At 40.4% G+C, this 27761-nt stretch overlaps 1 protein-coding gene across 8 annotated transcripts in view; it reads right to left on the bottom strand.

Annotated features, from left to right (window-relative positions):
- The window catches only part of PHF21A (PHD finger protein 21A), a 129516-nt gene extending 102310 nt beyond the window's left edge, over nucleotides 1-27206 (bottom strand). For 4 of the 8 annotated variants that reach the window (XM_051622128.1, XM_051622122.1, XM_051622129.1 and 1 more), the window contains exon 1: nucleotides 26773-27205. The gene's annotated coding sequence lies outside the window, so the exon portion shown is untranslated. Of the gene's footprint in view, nucleotides 1-25400; nucleotides 25754-26025; nucleotides 26164-26487; nucleotides 26527-26772 lie in introns of those variants that run through there. The other 4 variants (XM_051622126.1, XM_051622124.1, XM_051622123.1 and 1 more) reach the window with 4 other exon arrangements.
- Nucleotides 27207-27761: the final 555 nt, after the last annotated feature.

Here is a 27761-nt window from a genome sequence, read left to right as displayed (position 1 = left end):
ACAAGGCTCATGTTTCAGTGACCATGTTAGCAGCACCGGTACTGTCGTTTCTGTGATTAAAACAAGCTTCCCACGTGCCAGTTCAGGGAATCTGATCTTGCCATTGTGCCGCAGATGGGAGAACTCCCAGTTAGACCCAGTAACATGTGCTAGGCAGGTGGTAAAGGGACCAACACGATTGCCCAAGATAACAGACTGCACTGAAGTGTACTAGCTGTGCCTTCCAGTCTGTCCATCTGCACAACTCCTTTATAACTTCTCTTTCTTTCTCCTCCCTATCCCCAGCCAATACTGGTAGAGAAATAAAATGGTCAGGGACCTTGGATTTTCCAAGACAATCTATAAGATTCAAACTATGAGGTCCAATTCTGTCCTTGAGTTCCTTCAGCCACTATGACTAGACATGAAGAAAGATGCAATTTGGAGTTTAAGACACCAGAATCTGATTTGATTTGGGCATTGATTGCTTCACTTTCTCTAGAACAGTTTAGAAAACCATAACACTGGGTTTAAATGGAAGCATGTGACACCCTCATTCATCTTTGCAGAAGCACTACTACATTTCACATATAGAAAGTTAGCTAAAAGACTCATTACATCTAAAAAGACCATCCCCACTGTAAAGGCAAAAACATTTCACAACCTGATTTTAAGAATATCAGCCAAAACTTGCTATGAGATGAAGACTACCCTCTTAGCTCTGCTTGTCCTATGACTACAGCTCTGATTAGTAACTCTTTCTGAACAGAGTCTTTCCTGGCATCCAGGAGGTGGAAAAGCCAAATTTGGTCTGGTGGAAAATTAGCACAAGTATCTTTCAAAATCCCAGGATTGTCTCCAATCACCTAGGCAGATTTAAGGTATGTCACTTTGCACTTTTTACCCATACACAAACCCCACTTCTTTGAGCAGACTTCGTATATTTCTTGAATTAGGGAAGCACCCACTTACACTTGAAAGGGAAAAAGTTTGCATAATTTAACTCACCAAGGATTAACCATTTAAGCCATCTTTAAATTAAAACACTCATCCTCCCACTTCTCACACACATACTCTTTTTCCCTTAGGAGAACGGAAGATAAGTTGCTACTACTTAAAACAAAACAAAAACAACCCACAACACATTCAACTCCCTCCTTTTTTATTTCCATCCATACAATAATTAAGGCCTCCATGAAACAGTTGTTTTTTCAGAGAAAAAATAAACTAGAGAACTACAGAAAGGCTGCCTCTCTAACCTGTGACTGTCAGTATGCCTGGGAGAAGTTCTTCCTGACTTGATATCAAGGGCTCCACATATTCCCCATAAAACCTCTTCTAACATTCAGAAAATTACTATCAGTACTATTTTGATTTTTGTACCCAGAAGGCAGCATATAGGGATGTTTTACAACATTGTTGCGTTCAGAAGTTATGATACTGCAGGCAGAAATACAAAAAAGAACACTAAGCCTCACTTCACTCACTGAACTACATGATGGAAAGATGTAAAAGCAGTGGAAGGCAGAGTTTGGCTTTTGTTTCTATTTTTTTTTTCTGAATTCTGCCACATTCCACAAAGTTGCTGGAAATGTGGGCCTTTTTTGTGGTGTATTTTTGTTTGTGATTGTTTGGGGTTTTTTTTGTCAGTTGGTTGGGGTTTTTTTGTTTTGTTTTTCTTAAAAAACCACAAAGTTTATCAATTGAAGTTCAAAAAACGTCTGTTAATATATTAAGTCTTAAAACTAGATTTATTTATTTTTATTTTCAGTTTATTTACAAATTATACATACAGCTGTGAGGAAAAAAAAAAGATGGAAGGTCTAGAGAAAAGAGAAGTTGTCCCTTCCAAGCTGTACTAGCCCACTGTTTTGTCTCAAAATTTGTAAGACATTCAAAGGGAAGTTATTAGGAGGCTGGAGATTTGGATTATGTATATTTATTTTTTTTTAATAACATGCCTAGAAAAATCAGTTCATTAACCTCTACTGTTCTTAAGGTGTGTTGTAAATTTCTCGTTTCGATCACCAAGAAGTTTCTGCTTTCCTTTTCAGAGAGAGAAAGCCATTTGGGAAAAAGGAGGTAGAAGAGAAGGAGTTGTGAAAAGGACTGAAGACTACTTTCTAGAAAGAACACACAGAGCAAATCCGAGTAATTAACAACTAGAGTTGTTAGGAACAAGAAAAAACTATAAACAGTACTGGTATAGAGTTTTCAAAGTATTTTTTCCTCCTCAAGTTCAACAAGAATTGAGCGATCTCTAACTTCTTGTTTTATTCTTTTAAACATGGGGAGAAATTTCCTACTGAGTCCCAACCCTTTTTCCCCTTTTAGCAATCCACATTATCTTGGAAAGAACTGGCTTGCATGAGCAATGAATTAGTGAGGCAGAAGAGTCCTGAGAGTTTTGGGAAGAGGTCCAGAGTACAAAAGGAGATGAACTGGGTAGTGCTGCAAGACTGCATGTATGAAATGCAGAAAACTAGAGGTATCTCTGACTACCACTGGAAGTGCTACTGGGGAAAACTTCAGGTATGTGCAAGTCTCCTACTTTTACAAACAATTTGTTGAATTTTATCTATGTACCAGAGACGTTGAGAGGACAAAGAAAAAATAATCAGAAAAGCAGCCAATGCCACATATGAGCGACATTCAAGGACAACTACAGCCTTCCATTTCCACAGAAGACAGACGTGTTATTAACTCTCTCTGCCAGCAGGGGGAAATGCCAAACAAGTGAAAAAAAGTTAAAACAGCAAAATAATAAAAGATGAGGAATGAAATTAAACAAAACAAATCAACACACACCCCTTCCCCCACACACGTATCCTCAAGCAGTTAAGGAAGGGAAAGATTCTGCTTCTGGAGAGCAAAAGCAGGATGAAAGTATTCTACATGACTCAAAGTAACCAAGTATTTTGCTTACTCTTCCAGGCGTTAGAGAGGAAACAGTGAAAGTGACAATCCAAAATACAAGCATTTAAGAATAGCACCAGCAAGCAAAAATAAGCTTTCAATTTCAGTGCTAGCACAGAGTGACTGCAAAACAATTAAGGTTTCTTAAATCTAGCATTTCAAAGAGCAGCAAAGTTTTGTGATTACACAACTGAGAGAACTCATGTGAAAGAACATTCATTTATAAAGGACTATCCAAATTGGATGTATGAACGAATCTATTTTAAAGTGAATACATACACTCTAGAAAACCTTTCTGCATTACAGAAGATTCCTGTCACATTTATACAAAATCCCAAGAATCTGGGCTTTTTTTTGCTGAAGAGATTTCGGAACAGCAGAGGTCCCATTAGACACCCTGCTTTTTCTTCTACCTTAAAAATGTTATCTGTACACCATTTCCACGGTTACAAAGTATAGCGAAAACTACTTAAGGGGAGCACCAGTTAAGGGAATAAATCCCCATCAAACACATTTTGATGAAGGACAACTTGCATGCAACAGACAGAAAACAGACACAATTACACAAAGTGTTTTAAAGTTAAGAAACAGAAAACCGAAATGTGAAAATTTTTTGAACAAATAAATTTAACATGTATTTACAATGAAAAAAAGACAAGTCCTGCAATCAAAAGGACTTTCAGTTTAAAGTATCACAGGCTAAGGAGCAATGAGGAGATTTACAATGACAGATTTATGAAGACTAGCCACACAAGCTTCTACTGATGTTACCTTCTCACAAATAGGAGGCAGAAGCTAGGTACACAAGTAATAATAAGCTAACACTAAACAATGCAGATTAATTCCAATTAGTGATTATACAGTAGAGCACCTTGCAACAACAGGTAATCTTTCATACTTCTGTATTTATGAAGTTATTTCAAAATCAGATGCTGTACTTTCAGTAAAGTTCTCCTCTCAGTGTATCCATGAAACCTGTTAATTGAATGACAGTGCTTCAAGCATGCACAATGAAAGATTAGACTAAGAGTACATCAAGAGGTTTAAGTAAATCCCTGTTCATAGTTTATAGTTCTACCTCCAGTTTCTCCACTTTCACTTAATTTATCCTGCAGCTGGAACACTCCCACAGGCACCTAATCTAACAAACGTGCTCATCTGCCTCTTCTCTTCCAGCTTCTCTGCAGCTGGGGGAATAGGGGATGAGGAAGTGTCACCCTGCAGAAAGTTGAAGTGATTCACAGATAGGTCCTGGGGAGCAGCAAGCACAAGCCTAAGCAGGAGCACTGGGCTAGCAGCAGTAGGGAGACCTCCTTCCTTCAGCAGTCATCAAGTTCCAGTGTGCTACAGTGAGTAAGAGACTGAGCACTTCCCTGCTTCTCTCTTAACTGAAGTGATCATCAACAAATCATCTTTCACTTCCGCCACCCGGTCAGAAGTTTGACTTGTGAGTTATGTTTTCAGTGATCCAGTCACGTTCATTCATTTTGAGACTGGAAAACCTACAAGACAACTGAGGAAAAGAAGCATCTGCATTTGCCAGGCATGTGAAGTCTCTTTTCTGCTTGCTACTCAGGCAGAACAGAAATCACTATTATTTTATGCTTATCCTTATTATGGCACAGGGATAAGAGTTCTCTACTTCTTTACTGTATCATCCAGGAAAAGATTGTATAAAAAGGTCAAGGAGAAAAAATAATCACTTAAGACATATAATTAAAATACTAAAATTAAATCAACCTGTGCTGTTTACACTATGGGTCAACTTTCATGTCAATATACTGGAAAAAGTACAGTCCACACTTCCTGTCTGGCACAGTTCTTATAATAAATGGGCCTCTTCAATTTAATTATTTTAGCACATGCATTAAAAGACATTTCATGTATATAAAAGTACAGCACCACAAACTTAAAAAACTAGCTGCTTTCTGTATTTCATGAGACTGAAAAATACTTAAAAGAATACAGGAACTCATTTTATCTTTTGTAGAACTTTTGTTTTAACTGGAAGTGAGATGGCTCAAAATTAAACTATACATAAATTCTTGCCTTTACAACACTACAGATCACGGGCTCTAATATGTCACAGGCTTCTGAATAATTGTCAGAAGACAATATGAAAAGTATGTGCCAGCAAACAGATGTAAACATGACTAAAGTATCAAAGAACAATTGTTTGTTTTCTAATCTGTCTTCAGATTTTAAGAACCAGAAGAAAAATGTAATGCCTTTCACCTGCTAGAAGATTTTTTTTTTTTCTTGAAAGAACACTGGCAACTTCACACAGTTCTATGCAAATAAGTCTCAGACTTTTGTTGAGTTCTCTGAACCCTGTAAAAGGCAGCTGGGACCCTCTGCTGCTACCAGAAAGGTATCACATTTTCCTCTCGAGTAAATACAGGATCTGTTCTAAGCAGAGTCTGCTAACATTTACTAAAAAACATTATAATTCTACATTTGAATTTTATTTGCTTTTAGTCAAATATGTTATTTCACTAGCTATTACTTCATTATGCTATGTTGTCATTTTGGCATCCCTGATCTCCTGAGCACAGAGACCCACTTAAATAAACAAACAAAAACAGAAAGAACAAAAAAAAACCCCAAAACCACTTCTTAAGACCCTCTAACATAAGTTCAGTTTGCCCTGTGTATAGATCTAAGAAAATAAATAGCATTAGAATGTTAATGAGTTTCTAGTTTTCTGTAGTGATAAATTATGATAGAGCATTTAAAGGCATCAACATGCTTTACAATCAGCCTAAATAAAAAGGCAGCAAACAGAATTAGGTAAAAAATGTTTGTTTCAACAAGAATATCAAAAGCTCCTTTCTCTCCCCCTCCATCCCAAAATAAAAGCTTGAGAAGGGATTTCATTACATTCTTAAAAGTGTTATAAGGGAAGTGAAACCCAGCCACTCACAGTTAGCATGCAGGCTGCACACCCTCCCAAGTACGTCACACAGAGAACACGCTTGCTGAGCTATCTGCCTTCCCAAGGCCTCCAACGCAACTGTCGCTAGGCCTAAATCAGGTAGGCTCTGTGTGCAGCGCTGCTGCAGAGCAGCACAAGTCCACCCCTTCTCCCCATTTCCCTTCAGATGCACACTACCAAAATCAATCCAGCATCAGCCTTTTTTTCTCTGCCTCCTTTAGCTGTAGTGTATTTTAAAAAGACAAGGGACTCACAATTTGCTGTGCAAAGATTTGGCCCTGTTTTTTTTTCCTTCTTTATTACACTAGCTACCCTGCAGCTTCCAAGCCATCATCAGCTGCTGCTTTTTGTTCCTTGAATGCAACAGGGCTTAGGCTGCCAGGCTGCATCACTGCTTTCACAGCATACCTCTAAGGGGAGGAAAAATAATAAAAAATCCCCTCTTCTCACTTGCTTCCTGCTGGGCTCTGTGAACATTCAGATTTCCCCATTCTCTCAACAGATATACAAGTCTAACACTGGTCCAATATTGACACATTTCTGTCTCCTTCACCCCAACAGCCCATTCCCCTTGTATTTTAATACAAAGCTATTAAAGTGCAATTAAGTGGTGGCTCCAGTACTTCAAGTGTCCTCTTATGGAGAACTTGATTTCTCCACCAGGTTAAACCCATTCTGACAGCTATTTTAAGCCTTTTACTTTATCTAATTCAGCATTTTTCTGCTCTTAGGATTCCTAATCTACCTTGCAGCTTTGCAACAACCAGATTCAGGACAAAAATGGAAGTTTTGCTTCTATATAATATAAACTTGCTCATCCAGGCAAGATGGAACAACACTGAGATAAACCCCACATTTTCTCATAGCATTACCCTTAATATAATTTTGGGTAAAGTACTTAGTGCAACACAACCATGAGTGACAGAGAGCTACTGGAGAACAACATCAGCAAGAACTAACATATAGATGAAGTCTCAAGATTCATATTCACCAGGCCAGACAAAAAGTGGTAACATTCTGGAGGTTACACATGTGTGAAAATGCTGCAGTCAAAACAAACACAAAAAAAAAACCCCACCACAAACAAAACAAAAAAAAACACCCAAACCCAAAAAATCCCAAACAAACCAAACACTCTGAAGAACACTGAGACTTAGAGGAAAGTACAGATATACACACTTTACCTGAATAATCAAGGCAAAAGAGGTTTCACTGTACTTTAAGAAAAAAAAAATCACACAGAAAAAAAAAAAATCAACATAATTTGTTCCTTTCGGTGAATGGTCCACAACAATTCAAAAATAAAAGATTTATTAAACAATCCAGAGTATATGCAACTTTTTAAAATAATTATTTAAACAGTGATATAACAATCTCTTTGCAATCAAAACCCTAACACATTTGATACCTAAAACATTTATGACAGAGTCCTAAAGAACTCACTATAAGACAACAAGCAACACAAAAGATGGGCAAGTGAGAACAAGCTTATATAAAAGTTTAAATATGCACCTTGGAAAGACCCATTTTCTCTTCCCCATTGCCGATTTGTTTTCTGATCTCAAAATTTAAGCAGCTGTTTCCCCTTCTCTACTCTGCACAATATACCTGAAATAAATTACCAGGTTTATTTTGATCCATTGTCTCCCAAGGAACACCTGTCCTAGAAGGAAGGAAAAGCAGCACACCTCTCTCCCCACCTTTTTTTAGACCCCTCTGCTGCAAGAAAACACATACCCTTCTACCAGGCAGGAGGTATTTAAATTTTCAAAACAAACACGAGCATTTTAAAGAATTCAAAAGCAAGAGGCATTTAATGTCTTGGAAGTCACTCTTAGTGACTAATAGTCCCTATTGTAATTTTAACCATGCTAAATGGCATATTTTCAAATCATCTATTGGAGAAACATTAAGAATTTCAATTATTTCAGCCCCTTCTATTTTCTCAAGTTGCATTAACAAGCACATAATATCTGGCACAGATTCTGTGGGGGAAGTGGCTTGTGTATCATCCTTTCATACACGCTACAGGCTTCAGTCCTGGAAGAAGGCAGAATGCTAAGAAATACTTATTTTTTCTGAAAAGGACAGGATCATTTTTTAATGACCAGACTAAAGGATCCTGGGATCAGCAGTAGCATGTGTTGTCAATTTCAGAATTACTTCGTTTGAAGAGCCTCCATCAAGTCACTTAGTGCTTCATCTTCCAAATACAAACACAAAATTAATAATTATACTTGGTTTATAACCCCACAAGTATTTGTTTCATGGCTTTCTACATTTTTAGAAGTGTCTGAATAAAGTTCACTAATACATAAAACAATGCTTTGTCCAGGTAGACAAGAGAACCAAAGCAAGATCAGCTGCTTAGGTTACATATGCTGGGAGAAAAAAAAAAAAAAGCCAACCCAAAACACCAAACCACATTATTCAGACTTTTCATTCATTAACATCTCAAACTGTCAGTCCTACTCTTTCAAAATCTGCATAGAAGTTCTTATACAAGCAGTCAAGATAACAGTAATTTTTATGAATTAAACTTATTGCAGTTTAAATTCCTGCTGCAGTCACACAGTAGTACACTAGGGACTGTTCAAATTCCACAACAGATTAATACTAACCTACCAAAGCTTTTTTTTTTTTTCCACAACTTGCCAAGCATCACAAGTATGCACCCACACAAGAGCTCAAGCTGCTAAGAGCTTCTGAATATAATAATGTAAAATTATAATTCAAATTACAAAATACACAAATAGCAAGGAAGTTGAAAGGGGGTTGATTCTCCCAACAATAATCTAAGCCACCTAGATACCTGAAAATTTGTACAACCCATACACACTGAGAAAAGTAAAGAATAAAATTCCTACAGCAGGCAAACTGTTACAGTCTGAATGTCACATGCCTGTTCACACATGAAGCATTAGTCTTCCTACCCTCCAAACTGGAAGTCTTCTGGACAGAAATGTCTGTCACAGCCCCTCAGATATGATATGAAAGAACACAGGTACTACTATGTCAGTCTAATATTTAATTCCCATGTCAATACTTAGAGCAGCAAGGGAATGGGGAATTCAAATGTAGGAGTGCAACAATTAAAAGAAGCGTTACTTTCCAGTAATATTTCTTCTCTGAAGAAGTGTCTGCTCTCATTTTCCTAAAAATTCAACTAGTTAATACAACCTCTCCCCCCCAAAAAAAAAACAAACTAACAAAAAAACAAACTAACAAAAAAACCTCTGAGATGTTCTAGCTAAACAAGGGTTAAACCTATGAGAGCTAACACCTGCCCTTTGCCTGACAGTTAAACTGCCTTAAAACTGATCATAATATCCCTCATTGAGATCAATGCTGGATGAGTGACAAGTTCTGTCTTTCAAACCACAATTTCAAACAAAAACTATGAAAATCCTACATAGATGACAAAAGGAGATAACCTTGATATTTATTTAAAAAATAAACTTACATCTGGTCATAAGAAAAACTTGACAGACTTGGTTGAAAAGGCAAGACAAGAACTTCCACAAACTGAAAGAGGAAAGAACTGAAAAGGGATGCAAGAAATGCTACCACGTACCAGAGATTATATAATTCACAGTACTAAACTTACAAAGTACTGGCCACTTCAATGATTTTTTTTTTTTTTTTAAGTTAACAAAATAATATAATTCAGAAACACTCTCTTCTACACATTCATATAGAAGATTGCTATCTTAATGAAATGAAGCTTTAGGACATCTAACTTCAAAGCAAAAGAACAGAGGACACTGGAATACATAGATCTTGAACAGCAAAAGGTTCATACACCACATTGCATCAAGAACAAAACCTGAACCTATTTGTACACCTCACACCAGCTTAGAGCTAAACCCAGGAAAGAACCTTCCCTTTCTTAAAAATATATTAAAAGATTGAAAATAAACAGCCAAAAAGCAGGAAAGTTATTTAACTAGGATCAGGGTTGACTCTACAAACATAATTTTAACCATCTGGCAAAAAAGAAGGTTGCAGAGATTCCACTTTCCATTATTTCACATAGATAAAATTAAAGCAAGCGTCAAACACTTATAGGAGATCTGAGAATACCAAATTATTGATTTTAATTTGTAATTTTCTTTTTCTGTGTTGACAAGCGCAAAGTAACATACTCAGAGAAAAAAATAACCCTAGCTATAAATACACGATGAGTCTAAACTAGGCATTACTAGTTACAAAAAAGATTGAGATTACTGCAAGCAAACAGTTCAGCTCCCAGCAGCAGTAAATCAGAGCAAATCTCGGAAGATATTAGAACAGAGAACAAACAGGGAACATTTTGCTGTGATGCACGCTGCACGTAATTCTGGCTGCTCCACCTCAAAAAGGGAAGAGCTAGAAATGGTACAGAGAGGAATGACAATTAGGGAGCATGTTTAAAACAAATGAAACTATTTTTCTCACATCAACACATCATGCATAGAGCAAATGAAGTTAAACTGCATGAAACTCACTGCTGTGAAACACTGTGGATTCCACAGATATAAATGAGTTCAAAAAGGCAGCAAACATTCACCTATAAATAGTTTGACATTGCTATTCACAGTGTGATAGCCCAAATGTAGCTTCTATCTCAGGCAGCTACTAAACAAGTGTCTGTTGGAAATTCACTGTTAATATTTCAGCAACTGACAGAATTCAACAATTTCCTATGCCATTCAGTTAGCTGCTGCTGCTGACCACTGAAAAAGGCAAGATGCTGGATTAGATGGAATTTTGGTCAGCACAGTATGTTAGTACTTACATTTAATCACACTGAGCAGCCATACTCGTACATGCCTTGGTTTGTTCTGGAGGTTGGTTCTTCTGGTAAACAAACCAGGCTGTAATTGCAGCATGCAATGTTAAAAGCAGAAATTGTAACTTCTGAAGCAGAAATCAAACTAGCTTATTGTGTAATATAATGCAACACTGAAATAAAGACATGTTTAAATACTCAAGAGTGTGGGATGTTTTTGGTGAAAAAATCTCCTATAAGCCCCTCACTAATCTGGATGTCACCCCCAGGGAGATTCAGGAGGTTAGTTTCTCCTAACAGAGAAAAACCCAGAAAGTTGGAAAGCAGCACTAGGCATAAGCCATGGATATTTGCTGGAACAACTGCCAAGATCCATTTAAGATTGGCAACAATCTGGCTTCCTCCCAGCTGACCAAAGGAGAGATGTCCTGAACCAGTGGATTCAAAGGGAAAATGTAGATGAATGTCTGATTCCTCTCCAAGAAAACCGAACTTGCCAAAGTCATCAGGTCCTGCTGGACCCTGGAGCAGTACTGGATACTCTCCTTTTTAATAAGGACATCTAGCTGAAGAAGTACTACTGTCACAGAAAACACATAACCTCAAGCTGAGGTCCAGCACAAACATCAAACATCATTCTGCTAGGAAGTACTGCTAATCCTGCTAGAAAGCACTGCCTGAACAATTTGGTGAATGTCTGCTTTCTCATCACTGTCAACTTCCTTCTCTTCTGACAGATTAGCTTTTGAAGATAGCCAAACTGAAAGCCATGTAGGATAAACAAGCAGGTCTCAATCTGTGAGATATACAGAAGTTTCATTTTCTAGTGCTCAAATTACAACAGGCCTGGAAAACAAAACAAGTGTTTGGTATACAGTACTCTTCGGTGATGCTGTAGACAGTAAGATGAAGATGGATGCACCCAATAAGCTTATTGTCGTTATCAGGAACAATAAGTATCAAGGATTAAAATGTATAAGAAAGAACAGAAGCTTTGTGATCAGTTTTGTGAAGACACAGACATTGCCTCAATAAACGTATTGCTCAGCTACACTGCTGAGAAGTCTGGCCACAAGGCAGTTTACATGAGAAATCTCTGAAGTCACACAAAAAGACAACAAAGTAAGAATTTTGCGCTGCGCTACATTCTGTTTTCACTGCTCATAGGGGCTAGCATAATTTTATTATTTAAATAATCTTCTGCTTACAGAATCACACAGGTTGATCTGGGGTTCTTTTATTTGTTTTGGAAGGGGTGGGTTGTTACCTCAGCCAGTAATAGCATTGAAATTGATCCTGCTGTAAGAAAGTGGCAACATAATTCCCTTGTCATCCTAAAGATCATTTGTGCAAACTACACAGGCAACATACAAGAAGTTCTAACCATATCATCTGCATATACCACATTTATCCATGCTTCAGTGTTTCTACTGATGACCCATGGGGCAACATTTCTCTCTTCTCCATGCCAACAGTAAAGCCTATCAAAAGATGCCTATTTATCTTCCAGATACATACATTGGAAAGTTTTCTTCTGAAGTGCTCCATCTCTCACTGAGAAGAAATTCTTGTACCAAGAAAGGTATAAAGAGCTTCAAGCAGTACCAGGAAGCCTCTCAAATCTCATTGGCATCTTTTGCTGATAATAAAAAATAAATGCCCATTCTTCTTGCTCTCCTCCTATATTTAATAGGAGTTTCTGCTCTGCCCCATATCTACTAATACTTATTCAACTATTACACAGGAAAAGTCAGTTGATTCCAACATGTTCCAAAAGACAGGCAACGATTTTGATGCATCTTCTTCTCTTCTCACACATTAGACTGCTTGGAGATGAAGAACTGGACAACGGAACGGATATCTCCAGATTTATGCCCATTTGCCTGAAATTCCAAGACATCCAGTCTTAGTGATTACTCAAGCTGACCCTTCTGATGTAATACAGTCCTCATGCTGGTTTACTTCATATTTCCATGACAATTGCATACACAGCAGAACTGCTTCCTTTGACAACATGAAGAACAAGAACTGTAAGTCTTCTCTCTGAAAAACGCAGTGCCAGCCAACACTATCTCCTTGCATCTCAGGCCTTTCCTGCCAAGGAAGCATACCTGAAAACCATTTTACAAACACTGTTTCTTTAAGCAGTGGTGATGTAAGTGGGACTAGCTGTACAAGAACAGAAGACACATGCCAATTACTACTTGCTAACATGGGAAGATACTCCAGGAAATTTCATTATACCCATCTATAAATCAAGCGGTCAACAAAAAAAAGAATTCTACTTCACAGAAGTCACACCATAAGAGTATGAGATGCAGTAGTTTCTGGAGTTGCCTTGCATTTGGCCTTGAAGCTGTTTCCACAGTTACAGAGTTGAGATGTAACAACATAAAAACACTTCAGTAAAGAGACTGTATTAAACCACCTTACTGCTGAAAGTCAAACCCAGGTTTATGCAGAACCAGAGTCTCTAAACAACCCTAATGAAACACTAGAGGGGCATATGCCAAAGATCCTGAGCTCCATAAATACTCTAAGGCACCAGAACATAAGAAGCAATGGCATTAATGGCTGTAACTGGAAATACTCCAGAACAAGAGACACTCATTTAAAAGATGAGTCAATATCCCACCAGAGCCCAAGACCCCAATGCCAAGGAAGGTCACAGAATCCATCACATGGAGTTCTAATCCAGCCAATTGGGATAGACACAGACATGTGGCCGTTGCTGACTCTACTGATTTTGCACTTGGAAAAGGGGTTTGTCCAAATTAACCAAACAAGGTATCTGTCTCTGAACAATACTCACTTGCGAAGACAGGAATATTCTCCTCACATAAGCTGTATGCAGAATAGCTTTAACAAGTGGTTAAGACCTGCACTGATGTCACTAGTTACTCAGTGTTACTTTTGCTGAGCGCCAAACCATTCTATGCAACAAGCTACATGAAGTCCTTTTGTACCAGACTCGTTATGATGCAGATACAGTGATATTAGGCAGTAAATATACTGGAACTTCACTCACACAATAGTCATAGACAACATACATTTTGGAGATGTTTCAGTTTGGTAAATGCAAGCACTAACCTTAACTCTGGCCCTCTGGACACATTTGGGATGTGTGCCCACTTAACAGTATCTGTAAAATAAAACATGCCTACATGGTAATATGCAATTTCTTGTATTAATTGTAGTATAATGCAAGGGAGTTAGAGGGGTGGACAAAAACAAAGCTGCAATGGCAACAACCACCATCACTATCTTTCTCCTATGTTTTTTTCAGGTTCTGCAGAACTTAATTTCAGTACTGCTTCTTGGCACCAGTGCTTACATATGTGACTCAGATTTAACTGGATATCAAATTGACATTTATTAATAATTATCTCCCCTATGCATCAGAAGGTCTCCCATCCACATTTAAACCCATGATAACCTAATAAAAGAATACATCCAAAACTTCAAAAACAAAGTAGCCTATTTATTTTGTACAACCAGTTTTACAAGAAATCTCACCTCCTTGGGGGCAAGCACTATTTATTGGCACAACACTGACAATCAGTAAATCAGTTTTAGGCTTATTTTTGTTTACAACACAGAAACATTCAGGACTTGAAGGAAGCAGGCAATTTACCAATAAACACACAAGTTTAAGCCTGCATTCCTAGCTTTAAATCCCCAGTAAATTTACCATAATGCAGAATAAATCAATTTCTCTTTGCCTCAGTTTCTAAACTGAAACATGGGAATAATACTACTTACCAGACTGACCTGTTACCTTTCAAGTGGAGCAGATTCTCAAATAATAATAGGCACACCTATGCTCAAGTGAATAAACTATGCTGATTCACAACAGCAGATTGTCTGGGCCAAATTCCATGCAGTATTAACAAGTCAACAGGAAGCACTCCAAAATTATTTCACTGATGTACTCTGATCTTCCTTCCCCCTACATTCCAGTCAGCCAGCACTCTCGCTACTCCCTGTAAATATACAGGCACAGGTATCAACCTCAAATTCTGTCTTCTCTTCCTCTTTTATTATAGTCTCCCTTCTTACCCCTTAAAAGCCTTTTTCTTCCTTCTCCTCAAAAGCACACAAATGGGAACTGTAGCATCTGGAGAATGGTATTTGTAGCTGGGGTAATCACACTCAGTGTGGGAGTACTGATGGTAGTCACTAATCTGAAAGGAAGGATTCAAGTAACCATACACTTAACAGAAGTTCTTGTATTCTCAAAACCATGATTATTCAAGATAAGTAAAAAGATTTACACGCTGTATCACTGTGCCAATCTAACACGGAATCACTCAAGCACACAATTAGTGTTTAATGGAAGAAAAGCTGAGTGCAAGATTGCTGTACAACAAAAGTAGACTTCATCTACAAGAAAAAGTGTTCAAAACATTTTTACTCACTCTTATTGCCATGGATTTTTAATAGATTATTTACTTGATAGGAAGACTAAACTGTGGATTAATCAATTTTTAGTGGTTACTATAACCAACTGAAAGGCAATGCCATTTTCAACATTCACAATGCCAACAGAGAGTGAAAGGGTACCATGGAGCATGGTACAATTATGCTTTCTAAACAAAAGGATTGGCAGTTTGAAGGAGGCAACTGGTGGCAGTCAATTTTTCCTCTCCCTTAAATTATTTTTATTCCCTAGGAGACAGGACCTATCCTCAGGGTCCTTCACCCAAAGGAAAAAACAGTAAGGTGCTGCTGGGGGGCCCTCCTCTTTCACATCTCCTCACACCAACATAATCACAATCTTCATTTGCTCTTCTGGGACCTACTGATTCCATATACACAACAGCCCCACTCCAACACTGTCCTAGGAGATGGGAGTCAGCCACTGCATGGCAAGAAGGCTTACCATAACAGCAGACACTAACATGAGACAAAATGGTGCAGGGCACTAAACTAGTACACCATATGCCACAGCAGAATCAAGACCAACAGTCACAATAATATGTTCACAATCAGCACTACTGTGGCACCAGCACAGCACTACTGTGGCACCAACATGATGCCTATCATTATAGTAACTTCTTCACAAAGTTACTCCTTAAAAATTATTTATTTAAAAATCAATGCCCAGATTTTTAAATAGTCCTGGTTACTGCGCTAGAAAGATATTTAAACACACCTCTCTCCACACATAGAAATTCTTATGCACTTCTTTCACTACATCATTTTACTTATTCCTCTCCTTGCTGCTCCTCTCAATTTAGATTCTGGTTATTACACTGGGCGGGGGGGGGGAGGGGAAGCTGTACAAGGACCAGAAACATTCATGAAAATTTACTGTGTGATTTTAAGTTCCTTCTTAATACAACTTCTGATCCCCAAGAAGCCCTTACTTGCCTACTGGACCACCAAAGACCACAGCATGGAAAGCAAAGTAGAACAAACAAAATCTAACTATAACACAATGGAGGTTGCTGAGCTAAAGGCTTAAAATTCATCCTGAGTATGTGGGAAAACAGCAAAAACTATGGAAAATATATCCAAATAGTATTTACCACCCTTCCCATACTATGCCAGACTTCCTCGAGAAGCTGCGTACATTTCTGACATACTCGAGAGAAAAGTACACGCACATCTCCCATACAGTGCTTTCTATACACAACAAACAGGGATTTATCAGATATTTGTCCCTGTCCTTAGTTTAAGTTTTCAAAAGTCTCAGAATAAGATGGTTTATATACATGATTATTAAATAATTTGTTTCATGAACAATATATATGGTATAAAGGAAAAAAAAAATCAAAATCATTTTTGGACAAAAACAATCCTGGGCAGAGAAGGGTAGGTAAGTTAGAAAAGGAAACCAGAAAGCAAGTCCCGACTTTTGAGGAACTGCATGTTTACCTTCCATCAGGAGGGCGCAAATCTAAGATCAGTATTTTTGCTCATACAATTTTGTAGCAATGACAATGTCGGTGAACAACAACAACTTGAGGTACTGGTATTCATACAGTCATAGACCTATGCTGAACTAATCAACTCTGCAGCTGAGAAAATACTGTTACTACAGTGAGGAGCTAACTTGGAGCATGCATTTAACAGGCCAACAACTTCAGGTTTTGACTGGCTACAAAAACTGCAGCTCATCATCACAGGAAAAAAGTGTTTAATCAAATTAAACTCTGCACAGTCTATTACAGTTCTGCATCAACAGCCAGGCATCCAAATGGAATTCCTGCAAGAAGTAAGGTCGGAGAAGACATTGCGAGTTTTAAGCCAAGAAGAAATTGCCACAAAGGGATGAGAATAATGTGAAGGACAGAGATTTCAATGTTGACTTTAGAGCATGAAATTCAAAGAAAAAGTAGAGCTAACTAAACATGCCAAAATGCAGGTGAGAAATGGAAACTAAGCCTCTGAAACAAGTTTCATGGTGACAAATCCACTTACTTCAGCAGGATTCTCTGAGAATGCAAAATAAGGGGCATGGTATGATGGGATTCCTCCCTGGGAGAATTGCACTTGACTCAAGGACAGATAACTGGTGGTCAGAAACAGCACAAAACTTGCTAGTCCTTCTCAGCTTATTCCCAACCAAAATGGGACTCTCTGAAAGGGTAATATGGAAAGCTGAGGTAGCCACATCCTTTCCATTTCGGGTCACTGACAAGAGCATACTTAATACAGCAAAATCATAATACACGTAACAATAGATTTACATGATAAAGATTCTTAATAGAAAACTACTGCAAGCTAAGCAGCAGTGAAACAGTAAGGTACCTGGAGCTCCAGCAATGTGCAAATTATCAAAAACCTCTTCACTAGTAATATGGGCCAGTGTAGTCCTTTTAAAAGGTTAGAAAAGGTTTGTTTGTTTTTGTTGGGGTTTTGCTTGTTTGTTTGTTTTTTAATCAGGTTATTCAGATTTCAAACTGAACATCTCAACTGGGACATCTTTGTCACGGTGGCCAGAAGAAAGAGACAGAGACAAAAAGTATTCCTTGGATACATCAAGGACTAATTCCTGGCTTTTGTGTAAAATTTTGTTGTGTTAGCATATTAAGCAAAAGCCCTGAATAAATAGATTCCAAGTTCTTACAAAGCATTGCAGGACCTCATTATCATCCACTTCTTAAAGGAAAAGCAAAGGCACTAGGAGACAAAGTATCTGGGGCAAGATCCCCCAAGGGCCAGCAGCAGCATCGTAAAACACATGCCATATTCTTCAAACTTTGTCAAGTGCTTTAGCCCTGCAGAATCCACTTACAACTAACTATTTTGGGGAAATAATGAAATCCTGGTACTCTTGATTCAACTGGGAAGCTTCCTTGAGCAGGGCCAGGATTTCCTCTCAGATCAGGACACATTTGCTCTTACAAGATAAGAAATACTTTGGAGTTTTTCTTTGCAACTATGCATCAAACCATTCTGTACATCTCTGTTCCTACATTCCTTATCTAGAATACCCTCATACAGCAGCATTACAAAGGGCACTGTCACAGGCTCTCTACAGAGGGTAAAATATCCTTGAAGGCCAAGATACATCTTCATTCCACTACATATAGATTTATCTTGGGTTTTTTTCTTCTGCCTGTTGAGCAGGCCAAATCAGTCAATGAAAGGCAACAATGACAGACTTTCTAATCATATCAATATACTAACAGTAACTATTTCAATCAATCATGTGTCCTGTTGGCAATTTGCTCCACATGGACTGTGAAGAGGCTGGGAACATTCAACGAAACCATATTACTAACTGTTTACAAACTCCCTTACAGTTACAGCATATGCAAGGTTTTAGATGAATCTCTGTATAGATTTAAGGTTTTGATCCATTTTAAACAGAAGTGTCAGCAATGTACAGTGTGTACAATGCACCAGTGCTGACAAAATACATTCCTTGCCTCAAAAAAACTATTAACACCTAAATATCTGTCATATTTATAATCTATACAGATGAAGGAGAGAGCAACTTTTTGTTGAGGGTTATTGTGGGGGGTTTTTTGCTCAACTATGAAGAAATATGAATTCTAAATTTATATTGAATGGAATTTCTGAACACTTCCTAAAAGAAGAATTTTGCCACACAGACATAGACGTAAGCTAATTTGGTGAATACAAAGAAGATACTTTCCAACGTTGTAAATTTGCAAGTCTTGATCCTACTCCTACCTATATAGGTTTTGATTTCAGGCATTCAAATAATCTCTCCTACTTCTGTGGGACTCAAAAGTAAAACCCAAATGACTTTTTATTGGAGCTCTAATTAACTTCTCCAAAAATATCAAAGGTTTATTACATATTGTTTGGTACTTACATATAAACCTTTTTTAAAAAATTTACATCAAGCAAACTGAAGAAGAAAGAAATTGACCATGATGAGTGGTTGGTCACAAAAAAACTAAGGCAACAGCAGTACTCACAACATGGCACACAAGACTATGGTGAATACTAAACCGGCCTAACAGTTGAAATCAAATTAGCAAATTTCACTGAGCATTATTAGTTAACATCTTGCAAGAAAAGACACAATTCTCATGGATATGGAACATACGCATTCCTCCACCCCTACTCGGGAAAGACTTCACCTTCTTTCAAGCCAGTTCTTCCGATGAGGGTCCAGGCCCACGGGCCAGCGCCCAAACACCGGGACAAAACCAGCAGAGGCGCTCTGCTCCCGGTGGCAACGGCCGCCCCAGAGGCTGAGCCCCCGCGTCTCCCCGGCAACCCGCAGCAACATCACTGGCCCCGCAGCAGCAACACCAGCCCCCGCAGCAGCAACACCAGTAGCTCCCCTGCCCTGCCGCTTCGGGCGGCCCCGTCATCCCCCGAACGCAGGAAAAGGAGCAGGCAGGGATAGCCCGGCAGGTAGAGAGCCGCTCAAATCCCCCCTGGCTTCCACAGAAACCCCCTGTGACAGTTGGGCGGCAGTTTGAAAGAGGAACATGGCAGCCATATTGTCAGAAATGAGGGCCTCCTCCTGCCAAACGTCTCCATCCATCACGTTGCCTTGCAAGATAAAAAACTGCCAGAATATCAAACAGGATACTTGCCACCACAGGTGAAGCGAGGTATTAGCACAAATATCAATATATTCTGTAGACTAAACCTCATAGGCAGTTGGAAGATTTATTTCATCCACTGCTTTTCCGTAAACACACCGCCCAAGGATAAACTGTCTTCAACTTTTAAATAAAAATATGTCCTGCTGCACAGGAAAGCTGTAGACATTTAAGCTGACCAACTAAGAACTGCATAAGGTATCAACAACTGTTTCTAGAACGTTATAGCATCTTTCACTTGCCACCTTGAATCTCCAACTTCTGCTCGTAATAACTACAGGTCCCAGGATGCACTAGCACATGGCAACCCCACAGGCCACTCAGCTAAAAAACACAGCACTGCATACTGGGGCCGGTAGTTTCCATAAGCTGCATTCGTAGTCAAGATGAGACCAGATGTAGGCCATATTGCACACTTCCACGGGCCAGCAAACAATGTGCACACACCATACAGGGAGACCACTGCTAGTAGTCATCAGGTAAGCTCAATCAATGCCCCGTTCCCATATGTCAAAGTTAAGAGGACAAAGATTTAGTAAACATACACATCAGCTAACCAAGAATTCCCAGAGTATCAGCTTTCAAGCATTCAGAATGGGCCACGGCTTTTTGACATCTTTATGCCATGTGCAGTAAGAATATTTTCCCCCAACACTGCTACTTCTACTAACATTTTAAAATGCTCTTCTAAATATCAATAGTAAAAGTATATTTGGTAAGGCGCATATTTTCCCTGTCTAGAATGTAGTAATCTGGAAACAAATTACCCTCTTCCTCCATTCGTGCGACATACTGAAGCAGAAACTTGCCACTCTTTCAAAAAGAAGCAGAGCTTAGCTGAAAATTAAATAGCTGTATCACAGCATAGGCCTCAGAAAAGAATATGCTGTACTTCAGTAAAGGGAAGGGCAGCTCCCCCTACCAGTCTGTTACAAGAAGGTTTTAATTGAGGAAGGAAACAACCAGGGATCAGAATTACTAAATCCTCCTTTCTTTTCCTTCCCTTTTCCCTGTGTTCTGTATTATTATTGAAAAACAACTATATGCATATACAATTCCACCTAAGTACTTCTATGTTTCACTAATCTTTGCGAACAAGACAGTCTTTGCAGCGTTTCCAAGCTAGAAGGCAGCACCCGCAAAAACATGCAAAAGCAAAAGGACCAAGGCTCTGACCCAAGAGAAAGACAGTTTCCCATTGCAACAGAAACACAAACAGTGAGGCTGCAGCCACCTGAAAGACATCCTGATACACTTCCCCATAGCGGCAAAAGGCCTCGGGAGCATCTAAAGGTTTTGTCAATACAGCAATACTGTCCATAGGCCAAAGACAGCTGTTGCCATAGTTACTATCAGCCAGTTTATCAGAAAATAATTATTGCAATTACTCAGAACTTTTGGAAAAATAACATAAAGCTTCAATAGGCTACCACTTGATCTCCTCTATTAACTGTTTGCAACTATGCTGCCTTCGGGATTCATATAGTTAATGACGCTTGGATCTGCAGGGTTGGAAAGGAAGGAATCAATGTTCCTTTTCCCTTTCAAGTACTGACAGCTTGTATTTCGCAGGCAGAAACAACAAAACTGAACCAACTGTAAGCTCGGCTGCTCTGACAGAGTTCTCCTCTCTGAGGCCTGGAGACAAGAGACCAAGCACAGGCCATCTCAGAGTCACAGGCTCAAATCTGTCCCTGTTTGTTTTAACCATTTGTTTATCCACACTCTGAACTCAAGAAATGCACAAGCTAAATTTTCAAAACCTAATTACACACACAATGGTAGATTCCCTTGCTTAAGAGGCATGCAACACAATTTCTGTAGCAAGTGAATTTGGTAACATTCCCTTTTGTCCTACAAGCGCAGCACCATCAGGTGGCAAGGGCAGAATCTGGAAAACATACATTTTAGGAGATGTGACATTAAAAAAGCATAGAAGCTGAGTGAACATGGCCTGCAACAGAGCTCACATTAAGCAGAACCTCACTTCTTATGTACTATCTATAAATGTATTCCCACCAGTAACAACAAACATTAGGCTAGGGCTGGGGGGGTAGCGGTATGGGAGGGGTGGGGTATGTTTCTGGTGTGGGTTGTTAAAAGCATGCTTTCAGCATACTTTCTCTTACTGAACACCGAGCTTTCGCAATGACAGTGAACAAGAAATCTCAGGTAAGAAGGAATTAATAATAGGCCAAACCACCTAGGCAAAGAGCTTGATAATTCCAACAGGGAGATTAAAGAAATGAACAGTAAAATAGAAAATAAATGCTGCAGAGAAGACTGTATCAAGTAATGCATCCTTTCCTCAAAAGCCTGTGATGATCCAAGTATTAAAACAAAAGATTCTGTGGTAAAGTTTGGGCTTTGTTAGGGCAGACCTAACAAACCAAAGAAAGGGACCTGTCAGGACTTTCCACAGCTTTAAAAACTGTATTAAGGAGAGGTGATTTAAATTGTGTGACAATCAGACTTCACAAGTGCACCTTTCCTCAGCACCAAGTATATTTTTTTAAAGTATTATTTCTGTACATTTTATAACCATTCTTTATCTACACTTGCCACTTTCCTTTCAATATAACAAAAGCAGAGTCAAACAAACTTAAAACCATACTTTGATAATTTTAATCCAGCGAGGAACTTGGTAAGGTGTAGGAGCCATAAATTATTTAAAACATGTTAAAAAAAAACACAGGGGTTTGTTGTTTGTTATTCTTGTTGCTGTTGTTTTTTGAGACTGTATTTGCAATAAGAAAAAAAAAGGAAAAAAAGAAGATACAAAGTTCCACCCCAGATGTAAATAAACTTCTTTTTTGCCTGCATAATGCATGTATCTACCACTAGCACAAGCCAGACACTGACTTTGTGCTATACTGAACATGAAATATTAATGTAAGATACCTATAAAAACTATCCTTCAGTTCACCCTCTATTTACAGGGTACAGAAGTAAGTATCTTGCCCCTTGCATTCGGCAGACATATCAAAAACCTTCTGTGCACTGCCCCACCTTTCCAGTATATATGAATTGTTCCTAAATAACCTTTGTGCTGTTAAAATACATCAGACACAGGATGTGAGCTGCTTTCTGGCACAGAGTAATTGAGCAAGGGCAATTCACGAACATACAGAAGCCAGGCCTTTTGTGGAGTCTTGCACTTCTAGTATACAGCGACACATGTGACTGCACAGTTGTGAGCAAAAAGGCTGAAGGGGACAGTGAAGAAAGACTATTAAAAGATTAATAATAGGTTTCTAGAACTGCCCCTTCCACATAAGGAGTCTCTCCTGAAGGAGGGTCTGCTTTACAGCTCACATCACCATGCAATGGCCCTTCAAAAAATCAAAGCCCTGTCACACTATGAAGTTTCTTTCTGGAAGATTTTAAGCAAGCAAAACCAACAAACAACAAACCCAATACAATAGTAAAAAGGTTAAGTCACCAACACGTGTTTCTCACATGATGTTCATCTTCAGTTTCTGGTACACGCACAAAATGCCCATAACACACAAAATAACATTGTCCATCAAGGTTCTTACAAACTGGTAGTAAAATGAAAGAGAAATCTCTGTTGTAAATAAAGTCCAGTAGTATCAATTCATTTGACTGAATAAAGTTCTTCAGGACTCTCAGAATAAGTATAAAGTAACTGAACAGCTAGGATGTGTTCATATGCATTTATAACCACAGCAAACAAACTGCAGGAACAACCCAAGTGATAGCCAGGCTCACTATTAAAGCCTTCCAACTACACACAGGATTTCACAACTTTCTAAGGCATCATTAAAACACTTATTTTTTTTTCCTAAAAAAAAACAAAACAAAAAAAATCAAACCAACAACAAAAAAATGCATTAAAATTGTCTCCTTTGCACAGATCCAGTCCAAGGATTTATTTTTCTTAAATTATAATTTCTACAGGGTTTTTTTTAAACAAAGACACAAAACCTCTTCTCTAAAAAAAAAAAAAAAAAAAGCTGGAGTAAGAATTATTTAGGCCCAATGCTTGAAACAGCTAAAGCTGAATGGCCTAGAGTGAAGAGATCTTTACAAAACCTAAACTGAAAGCAGAGATCTTAACTGCTGAAGCTGGAAAACATTTTTCTCTGACCTAAGTTTCAGTTTCCTACTTTTGTTTTAAGTTCTTTGAAGCAAAGTTTTGGATTTTCATTCATTAAAGGAAGAAAAACACTTTAAAATGCCTCCCTCTGCCTCACAAATCCAGTTCAGGATGCACAGAGAAATGCAAACATGAAAAGCTTTCAGGTAGAAATCTTACAATAACTACTGATAAAATCATGACTAATAACAAAATATTCCTTAATGCAACATTTCAAATTATACACCATGCTAGCTTTGTTAGCTAAGTGGAAAAAAAAAAAAAAAAAAAAAAAATAACTAAAACTTCTAAGTGGACCTGCTCCAAGTTTCTTGCTAACTCAAGTCAGTATGGCTAAAAACTGGGGCTATGACACAGTTGACATCTAGCTGGTGGCGAGTACTCAGTGAGCCAGCAACTACCTTCTGCTGGACAACCGGTCCCTCAAGACCTTAAAATGACACTCTATACATGCTACTATGCAACATGAAATCAAGGGGCAAAGAGGTTGCTTCATATTGCCTGTTATCAGCTCAAACTGCTAGTTGATGTAACTATCAGAAAATCATCTAATTTCTCTACCACGGTAAGGCTGAAAGGCTTAAAAGCATGCAAGAAGGACTTCACCTGAGTTTTAAAATACAGTTTTAAAGTGCAATTTACTGAGCTACAGAATTCCTTCCCAGAAAAAAATAAAGTGCCCCAAAAGAAACAAGTTTCATTCAGCTATCATGAAACATGCCAGATAGAAATAAAATTGCCAAAGCCTGTAATCTTTCTGTTAAAGTGTGATAATTAACTTCTCCAACTAATATGGGTAGTTATGCACATTTTTGTTTGTTTGTTTCTTTTAAGACCCTGTTCTTACTAGTAATTTAATGTCACTATTTAAGCGATAAAGTTGTATTATACACAATCACTAACAAGCTTAATATTAAAGTTTTAGCATTGCATGTTGATTGGGTCGAAGTAATGAATTTTTTATTTCTAGGGCTGGGTTGTTTTTTTTTCTAAGGCTTTGAAAAGCATGCTATTTTATTCACAAATTAAGCCCCAAAAAAGTCTCTGATGAAAAGTTAAAGATTCCCTGCTCTGTAGCATATCCACCCTCATCAGCTAGCTCAGGGCAAGCACAGGAAAGCCAGAGGAAGCTGACTTACAAAACTGAAACTAAGCAGGTGTCTTCATTGTTAGAAGTGAGCACAATGAAAAAAAAAAAAAAAAGGAAAAAAGTAAACAGCCAAAATCCCTTTTATTTCTGGTGCCTGAAAATCGACAGCTAAGCAAAAGAGATGCATCTATGTGGGTATACAGGAGTATCTGTTCTTTAACCTGGTAACAAGCAACAGCATATCTAGTTAAGAAAACTTCAATGGCCCAAAGGAGCCTGCCTCTTATAGAGCCCTGCCATCACTGAGCATAAGTCCCCACCTGATTTTTCCACACTCAGACCTACTCTACAAAACAGTACACAACTTTATCAAGACATGCAAGTTATTACTCCCAGTGGGACCTTTTTATGTAGTCTCCACAGTGAACAAAAGTTCATTGTCAAGCTCAGCGCTTGGGCCCAAACAAACATCCAGAGAGTAGGAGGGGAAAAAAGAGGGGAAGTGCTCCTATCCACAAATTTAAGATTTGCAGGCAATCACCGTTACTTACAATTAAAAAGTAGGAACAGGTGTAGCAGATATCATACTTTGAGAGCTGAACAAAGAATATTATAGCACGTGACTGAAATGTGATGACATTTGTTCACCAATCGAAAACAAAAGCCACTCTCCAATGGCACTCTTTCCTCCACCCCCAAGAATTAGGAACTTGGAAATCTCTCCATATTGAAACACATCTGTTCATAGCCTCATTTTTTGACACTTGAGAAGAAGTTGAATGAAGAGCTCCATGCATTAATCCACTATGAATTCACCTAAAAACCTCAGCATACAATCCCACCAGCTCCCACCGAACTGCAGAGGTTTCTGGGGGAAAAGCTCGGAATAATAAAGAAAAAAACCAAATCACACACCACCACAAAAAAAACACCCCCCCCAAAAAAAAAAACCCAACCAAAAAAAAAAAAACAAACCTAAATCCACCGCAAAAAGGCAAGTGAAGAAAGGAGCACGCACAACAGGACTACACCAAATGGCAAAGTCCCACATAGAGCCCCACTCCACCTACACAGACACAGGAGGGAGCGAAAAAATCCAAAATAAAGAAGTAGCCGTCCCCAGTGCCGGAGCAAGAGTGGGAAACCCCGGCGGCGCCCCGGCCCCGAGCTCCGTACCTGTGCGGGAAGGGCAACCCCAGGGCGAGGGGGGCAGGCCCGGCTCCAGAATAACAAGTTGCAGAAGAAACGGAATTTTCCCGGCGCTGCTCGGGCCACAAAGACGAATGAAAAGAAGGAGGAGAAAAAAGAAGGGGGGGGGAACAAAAAAAAAAAAAAAAAAAAACGAAAAGAAAAAGAAAAAAAAAACCCGCAGCAGCAGCTTTACTACGAATTATCCATCACGGAAAGCGGCATCATTTTCCAGATAATAATGAAACTTCCCCGACAGCATCGCGGCGAAGGACCCGACCGAGAGAAAAGGGCCTGGAAATAATCATCCTGGAGGAAACCAGAGGGGAGGGGATAAGCCTCCCTCCCCCACCCCATCCCCAGTGCAATGTGTCATCTCCTTCCCCTGCTCCTCCCCCCAACCCCAATGTGTCACCTCCTCCTTTTACCCCAAGTGTCACCCTCCTCCACCTCTCCCGCTCCCGCTCGCAAACTTCTGCCGGCGCCCGCCGGGGAGGCCGGGGGGCCGCGGCGGCGCCCCGGGACGCTCCGCTTTCCCCCCCCACCCCCCGAGGGAGGGGCCGGGGGCCGCGGCGAAGTTGCTGCTCCTCATCGCCAAGTTGGCCGGAGAGTGCGGGGGGGGCCCGCGCCATCCCGGGCGCCCCAGCCCCGCGGCGGCGGGGGGCGCGGGGGGGGAGGGGGGGGCAGGGCAGGGAGGAGGAGGAGGAGGCGAATCCGAAAGGTGGGATACTACACCCTGCTGGCGGCGGTGCTGCTGCGGGCCGGCCGGGGTCCCCCTGGCAGGACCTCTCTCTGAGGGGGAGGACTCTTCTTCATAAGGGGAGGGTGCCGGCGCCGCCGCTCCTCCGGGCCTCCCTGTCCCCCTCTTCTGGGCGCCTCTCTCTCTCTCCTCCTCTCACTTTCTTTAAGCTAAGCGGGGACTGGAAGATGGTAGGTTGCTCCCTTCTCCTCCTCCTCTTCGCTCGCTCTCGCCTCTGTGGGGTCCTTTTCCTTCCCCCTCTCCGCGGGGGGCTCCTCCTGCGGCGGGGAGGAGGGGACGGGCGGGGAGGGAGGCACGAAGCCGGAGAGGCGCAGGAGGAGAGAAACTGTGACACAAAAACAAGCCGAGAAGCTGAACTCTTCTTCAATCCCATTCACCCGGCCCGGCCGCAGCACCGCTCGCCGGGATCCCTCCGCCGCCGGCCTCCCTGCCTGCCTGCCTGCGGCGCGCGCCCGACACGCCGCCGCGCGCGCGCCCCGGCCCGGCCCGGCCCGCTGCCGGAGACCCGCGGGGGGAAGCGGGGAGCCCGGCCCGGCGGACCCACGTTCGGTCCGTCCCCCCCCCCCATCCAACCCGCGACTGCGACAGGGCGCCGCCGGCCGGGCCCGGGCTGGGGAGGGAGGGAGCCGAGAGGGCGGGCTCGGCGGCTCCTCCTGAGGGGGACTACTTGACGTGTCGGTGCGGCGAATTTATTTCCCTTTGCCTAAGGAACGGGCTGTGCTGCGGCCCCCATTGCCTAGGGAAAAAGCCCGGATGTAAAGTGAGTGAAACTAAAGTAGAGTGAAGTAGGGCACCAAACTCTGCCGGAGCGGCGCCGCCGGCCGCGGCACCGGGGGGACCGCCCGCCCGCCCCCGCCGCCCGCGGGCGGGAAGGGGGCGCGGGTGCCGGGGAGAGGGGCTGAGGGGGGGGTGGGGGGGGGGGGGGCTCGAAACCGCGCAGCCCCCACCCTCTCTCTCCCCCTCG

This window comes from Apus apus, chromosome 5 (genome assembly GCF_020740795.1).
Source record: "Apus apus isolate bApuApu2 chromosome 5, bApuApu2.pri.cur, whole genome shotgun sequence".
Lineage (NCBI taxonomy): Eukaryota > Metazoa > Chordata > Aves > Apodiformes > Apodidae > Apus > Apus apus.
This window is presented reverse-complemented; position numbering and strand designations above follow the sequence as displayed.